The sequence below is a fragment of the Orycteropus afer genome, unplaced genomic scaffold (assembly GCF_000298275.1).
Source record: "Orycteropus afer afer isolate SDZICR_OR568_19922 unplaced genomic scaffold, OryAfe1.0 scaffold00113, whole genome shotgun sequence".
In the NCBI taxonomy this organism is placed as follows: domain Eukaryota; kingdom Metazoa; phylum Chordata; class Mammalia; order Tubulidentata; family Orycteropodidae; genus Orycteropus; species Orycteropus afer.
Window position 1 is genome coordinate 4706100 of NW_006921700.1, and position 5631 is coordinate 4711730.

Consider the following 5631-nt stretch of genomic DNA (forward strand, 5'->3'; position numbering starts at 1 on the left):
TAGGGATGAATGGATAGGACCCAAGGCATTTTAAAGGCAGTGTAACTATTGTGTGTGATCCTTTAATAGTGGACACATGACGTTAATTAAGCCTTTGTCAAATTCCATACAACTGTACAACACAGAGTAAACTCTAATGAAAACTGTGTACTTTAGTCAACAATAATATATCAGGAGTGGTTTATCAGTTGTTACAAACATATCACACAAATGCAAGATGTTAATAACAGGAGAAACAGTGTGCAGGGTGAGAGGAGGTATGTGGGAACTCTCTACTTTCTGCACAATTTTTCTGAACACCTAAAACTGCTACAAAGAATGAGTCTATTTACAAAAATAAGAAATAAAAGAAGCCACTAGCCTTTCCAAACAGACTGCCCAGTGGCACCTATAGACTCAAAAGTGGCCTTACAGGGCTCATACTAGATCCATGCGCCCCACCCTCACACACGCCTGTGTACTCTCACCTTTGATTCACCTGGTCCTTCATTGGCCACATACATTGTTACAGCTGTGCATTTGAAGGCCATTTTTCCTCCCAGCCCTGCATTTTGACAGCTCCATGGAGCCACCTACACTTGAAGTCTCAGCCAAGATAGGGCTGATGCCCACCAGCCAGTTCTAATCTTAGGCTCACGGCCTGTTCCCTCCCTGTCCACATCCTGCGGCCTGTTCTTTAGCCAAGTTGGATCTGCTGTTTTCTTGTTGGAGCAGTGAGAACCAGTACCCCAGAAGGAGGGTCAAAAATGTGGGTGAAGCACATGCTCTTGGTGCCCTGGTCTCCTCACTGATGCCTAGAATGGGGTTGCTTTCTTTTGAGATTTGACTTAGGTCAAGATTTTCATTTATGTCAGGAGTAATGAGATGCTGAAGGATGTAGGGTGTTCTGGTGAACATGTTACCAGAAAGCATTACAGTAGCCTGTAGTGGCGGTCGTTGTTAGTTGCTGTCAAGTTGACCCCAACTCATGACCACCTTATGGATGCAGAGAGCACTGCTCCATAGTTTTCAAGCCTGTGGCCTTTTGGAGGCAGATGCCAGACCTGCCCTCTGAGGCACCTCTGAGTGAGTTCAAGTTGCCAATCTTTCAGCTCATAGTCAAGCCCTTAAGCATTTGTGCCACCCTTTTTGTCTCCTGATGCACATGGGAGGAGCCATTGAAGAGCAGACACTCAAGTGTTCATGTTGCACTTAATGGACTCAAGTTTGAATTGTGAAAACATCACATGGGACTGATTAAGACCATCAAGAAAGGTTCTTCTGTACCAGGCTTTCCTGGCAGAGGCATTTCCTGACATAGAGTAGTCTTGGGACAGAGAAGCCAAAGTAAAGGCCCTCATGCAGGCAAAAACAAAGGCCCTACATGACTGAGAGGAGCACACTCAGATGCTAACCAAAAGGTTCATGGTTTGAGCCCACCCAGAGGTGCCTTGGAAGAAAGGCTGGCAACCCACTTCTGAAAACAGACATTGAAAACTCTACAGAGCACAGTTGTCCCCTGACACAGATGGAGTCACTATGAGTTGGAATTGACCTGATAGGACGTGGTTTACATGATAGAGAAGGTTAATGAGACAATAGGACTTAAGATGGTGTCCACTGCAGAAAGCCACCCTGCCCTGCATCCATTCAGTCCTCAGACACACCAAGCTCATCCCTTCCAAAAGGTCTTTATGCCTGCTGCTCCTGCCATTGAAATTGTTCTTTCCCCTTATTCAGGTCTCCACTCCAATGTCAACCACAGACTTCCATGACCACTGCCAGCTCCACACACTACTCTGTCTTGGTTCTGCGTGTGTTTATCACCTGCATGTGTGTTTATGTAAGTCTCCCTCTCTTCAAAAGCTCCAAGGCATCTTGTCTGTCCTGTTCACACTGTCTCTGCCCCACCTTCAGCCAGTGCCTTGACAATGAGTGAGGTAAAGGCAGTCTCATTCCTCATCCTCCAGACTAGGTTTCAGTCGGGAAGGGGACGTTTTCTCTGAGGAGGAGAGCACTGGCCCACTGGGAAAAGGAGCCAACTAAGCGGGCAAATCATAGCATGCAAAGAGCAATGGTTCCCGTGATGGTCATCTGTTGGAGGAGAGAACCTCCCTGCGTGTTGGACCCAGACCTCAGCCTGCTGGAGGTGGGTCTCAGGGGCTTTGTAGCTGGCTGCCATGTGTGGTGGTGGTCCAGCTTGTCTGGGAGGAGGTAGGAGGGCTTGTGGCATTCCTCGAATTTGGCCTATACTCTCCTGCCCCACAGTTTCATTCTTGCCAAGCCCCACAAGTGGATCAACTGCTTCTCCTTTCCAGACCCTGCTCCTTCTTCAAGACCCGTTCCGAACTCTCCGTGTGTGGGCCTGACACTCCCTCTGCTCTGTTCTCCTGTGTTACCAGCCATTCATCCATGAAGCCTAAACGAACTTGTTCCAATCTCTGCTCTGGGCTTGCATTTTTAAAAATAGCTTTATTGAGATGTAATTCACATACCATACAATTCAACAATTTTTACTATATTCACAGAGTTGTGCAACTATCACCACAGTTAATTGTAGAAATTTCCATCCCCCCAGAAAGATACCCTGTACCCATTGGCAGTCATTCGCATTGCCTACAGCCCCCTACCCAGCCCTTGGAAACCATAATCATATTGCCCACCTCTATTGATTGCTGTTGTTATCAGCTGCCTTGGAGATGGCTTCCGACTCATGGCAACACCATGTGCAATGGAATGAAACACTGCTTGGCTCTGCACCATCCTCATGATTGGTTGTGGATTGGACTATTGTGATCCATAGGGTTTTCATTGGCTATCTCTTTCAATTTGTCTATTCCATATAAATGGAATCATACAAAATGTGACCTTTTGTGTCTGGCTTCTTTCACTCAGCATGTTTTCAAGGTTGATCCCTACTGTAGCATGTTTCAGTACTTCATTCCTTTTTATGACTGACTAAAATTCCATTTCATGTAACCAAATCCATTCTGACTCATAGCAACCCTCTAAGACAGAGTAGAACTGCCTTGTAGGGTTTCAATGCTGTAATCTTTACAGAAGCAGACTGCCACATCTTTCTCCCACTGAGCAGCTGGTGGATTTGAACTGCTGACCTTTCAGTTAGCAGCCAAGCTCTTTAACCACTGTGCTGCCAGGACTCCTTTACTACATTTTATTGATTCATTCTCAGTTGATAGACATTTGGACTGTTTTTTATTTGGGTTGCTATCATCAGTAATTCTGCTATGAACATTCATGCACAAACTTTTGTGTGGACATATATTTCTGGTTCTCTTGAATATACATACAGTCATCCCTCAGTATCCATGGGGGACCCCCTTCAGGTACTAAAATCTGTGGAGCTCAAGTCCCTTATATAAAATGGGGTAGTATTTGTATATAACCTTTGTACATCCTCCCATATAGTTTAAATCATCTCTAGATTACTTGTATACAATGTAAATACAATGTAATGTAAATACAATGTAATACAGTGTAAATACAATGTCAGTAGCACTTGGGGCTCCCTCTTAGCCTTTGAAAGATTGTTTTGATATCTTAATCGCTTTTTAGGAGGCACTTTTTTTTCTCAAATATTTTAGTTCTGTCATTGGTTGAATCCACAGCTGTATGGAGGGCTGACTATATATGTAGGAGTGGAATTGCTGGATCGCATGGTAACTCTATGTTTTGCCTTTGAGGGATTGCCACACTGTTTTCCAAAGACACTGCACCATTACATTCCCACCATTTGTATATGAGGGCCCCAATTTCTCCACTTCCTCACCAACACTTGTTATTATCTGTCTTTTTTATTATAGCGTCATGGTGAGGGTATAGTGGTATCTCGTGCTTTTAATTTGCATTTCCGTAACGACTAATGATACTGAATATCTTTGCATATGGTTTATATTGTTAGAAGCTTAGATATATCTGTTCATTCAAGGGCTATTGACCATTTGTACGTCTTTTTAGAAAAATATCTATTCAGACCTTTTGCCAATTTTTTAAAAATTGAGAGATCTTTTATTATTGAGTTATGAGCTGTTTGTATATTCTAGATCTAAGTCCTTTATCAGACTTACCACATTCAGTGGGCTGTCTTCTCACTTTCTTTCTTTCTTTTTTTTAAATACGTTTTATTGAAATATAATTTATATACAGTGAAATACACAAAACTAAAGTGACATGGGTCAATGCATTTTGGGGGGGGCAGGGCAGTGTTCCCTCCCCACCCCTCTCACTTCTTTTCACTTTCTTGGTGGTGTCCTTTGAAGCACAAGGGTTTAAATTGTGATAAGTCCATTGTATCCATTTTTCTTTTTGTCACTTGTGCTTTTGGTGTCCCATGATTGGAATTTTTAATGTAGCTTTGGGATAACTTTGTGTCTTGGTAGCCCAGCTAAATTTGAAGTTGGTAGCAGGCAGAATTCACATGAAATTCACTGTTGCATCTGATTGAAGATTGGGCTGAGGGAGCTCGCCGGGCTGGGTTTGGATGTGACTTGTACCTGGAGTCAGAAAGCAAATGTTCCTCTTGCAGGTTCCCAGACATCAGCTGCCTCCTCCGACTCTTCAGACTCAGGAACACTTCCTGAGCCTGAGGGCTGAGGAACAGGCGCCAGCATGGCCCATCCATCACATGGTCGGCACCAGCGAGGGTTAACCAACCCTGCATGGGATGAGACCCCTTTCTTGTCTCACACACTGTAATACCCATCTCTTTATAAATACATCCAAGGGAATAGTTTCTATTTTGCCTTATGGGCAACAGCTGCTGTTTTTGCCAGGCTGCCATCTATTTAGTTGTTACTTTTTCAACTTTATTTTTAAACAGCATAACATAGAGTACAGCAACATTGAGCGAGGGACAGATGGAGAGCAAAACCAAATAACAGACTTCCAGAGCCACCCTAATATGAGTGACTGGGGCTGGGTGGCGGAATCAAACCAGATTGTGAAAAGCAAACAAATATCAATAAATCACAAATTAGGTGGGAGAAGGAGGAGCGAAGAAGGAAATGGCACACCTGAGCCTTGCTTCTGCTCGGAGAGCTTGAGATGCAGGCAGGGGGCGGAGGAGACGTCCCAGGTTGCTGGAGGTTTCCAGACCAGGACACAGAGCAGAGCAGTGGCAGAGATGAAGAGAAGTGCTGACAAAGCCCTCCTGGGGCTGGAGACAAATTCCACAGTTAGTGGGTGTCAATGGTAAGGAGTCTGCAGGAATGAAATGAAATGTAAAGCAACATCTCTCTTATCCGGGTGAGGCTCCAGGCTCGCTGCCAGCGGAGATATTTCCCCCTCTGTCTCTCCTGGGGAATAACTAAAGTTAGAGAAAGTGAGTTTGCAGATCCTCCGAGTTTTCATTAAGAAAAGAGAGAAGAGGAAAATCATTTATGACTTTCCTCTAGTGCAGCCAGCGCTTGGTGTGAACTGGGGGTGGGTGTGAGATGGAGGCCTCTGTCAACCTTAGTGAACGCATCGAAGGTGCATAGTCCCTGCAGCAGCAGCTAAGCCACTCTGGTTTCTTTTCAGAGTAGATTAGGTGCTGGTGAAAGGTCCTTGGGACTGACCCTTGATGCATTAGCTTCTTTACTGGAATGGCTGCTCTGTCCTCCGAGGCTCCTAGGCACGGGGAAGGCCACCCGG